This window comes from Pelecanus crispus, chromosome 2 (assembly GCF_030463565.1).
Source record: "Pelecanus crispus isolate bPelCri1 chromosome 2, bPelCri1.pri, whole genome shotgun sequence".
Lineage (NCBI taxonomy): Eukaryota > Metazoa > Chordata > Aves > Pelecaniformes > Pelecanidae > Pelecanus > Pelecanus crispus.
In genome coordinates, this window is record NC_134644.1 from 75,765,856 (window position 1) to 75,766,123 (window position 268).

Consider the following 268-nt stretch of genomic DNA (forward strand, 5'->3'; position numbering starts at 1 on the left):
TGTGTGTATGGGGGTAGTGTTTTGTTTGGGTTTTTTTTTTTTTTTACCTCCTTGTTTTCTTCTCAGTGCAAGTCTTTGCAGTGGACTGTTACCCAAGTGCTGTCTTTCAATGGTATTTAAAAATCACTTTTTAAATGGAGGGGCAGAAGATTAAATTAGAGGCCTTCATTAACACTGCATTAAAACAGTTGTTGGAAAGGAACTTACTCTGTGGATTAATTAAGCGAGATCTGTGCTAGGCTAAATGAACAGTTGAATGTGATCTGTC